Here is a 611-nt window from a genome sequence, read left to right as displayed (position 1 = left end):
AACAACAATGGAGGTTTAACTTGGATTATATTGTTTTAGACTTAGACTTTATTGATCCACAAGGGAAATTATTTGGTTGAGTTGTTGTACAGTTGTAGGGAGTATTATCAGTTACTTAAGGGTGAGTTGTTGTACAGTTGTAGGGAGTATTATCTGTTGTAGGGAGTATTATCTTTTACTTAAGGGTGAGTTGTTGTACAAAACGGATAATGGCCATTTCCCGTTTCTGGGACTTAAACTGTGATGCCGGACTGAACCAGGACTGAACCAGGACTAAACCAGGTCCGGGACCAGACCGGAATCAGACAGGGACAGAGAGCAGGACTTAGACCACGACCAGACCAGGACTGAATCTGGGACCAGACCGAGACTGAGACCAGGACTGAGGCTGGGACCAGACCAGGACCAGACCGTGATTGAAACCGGGACCAGACTGGGACCAGACCAGACCAGACTGAGACTGAGACCGACCAGACGAGACTGAGACCGGACTGGGACCAGACCAGGACCAGAACCAGGAAGGACCAGACCGGGACCAGACCGAGACTGAGACTGGGACCAGACCGGAACCAGACCGAGACTGAGACCGGGACCAGACCAGGACCAGACCA

This window comes from Boleophthalmus pectinirostris, unplaced genomic scaffold (assembly GCF_026225935.1).
Source record: "Boleophthalmus pectinirostris isolate CB_2022bp ecotype Guang Dong unplaced genomic scaffold, ASM2622593v1 HiC_scaffold_14, whole genome shotgun sequence".
In the NCBI taxonomy this organism is placed as follows: domain Eukaryota; kingdom Metazoa; phylum Chordata; class Actinopteri; order Gobiiformes; family Gobiidae; genus Boleophthalmus; species Boleophthalmus pectinirostris.
The sequence above is the reverse complement of the archived record's forward strand: the minus strand, read 5'-3'. Positions refer to the sequence as shown.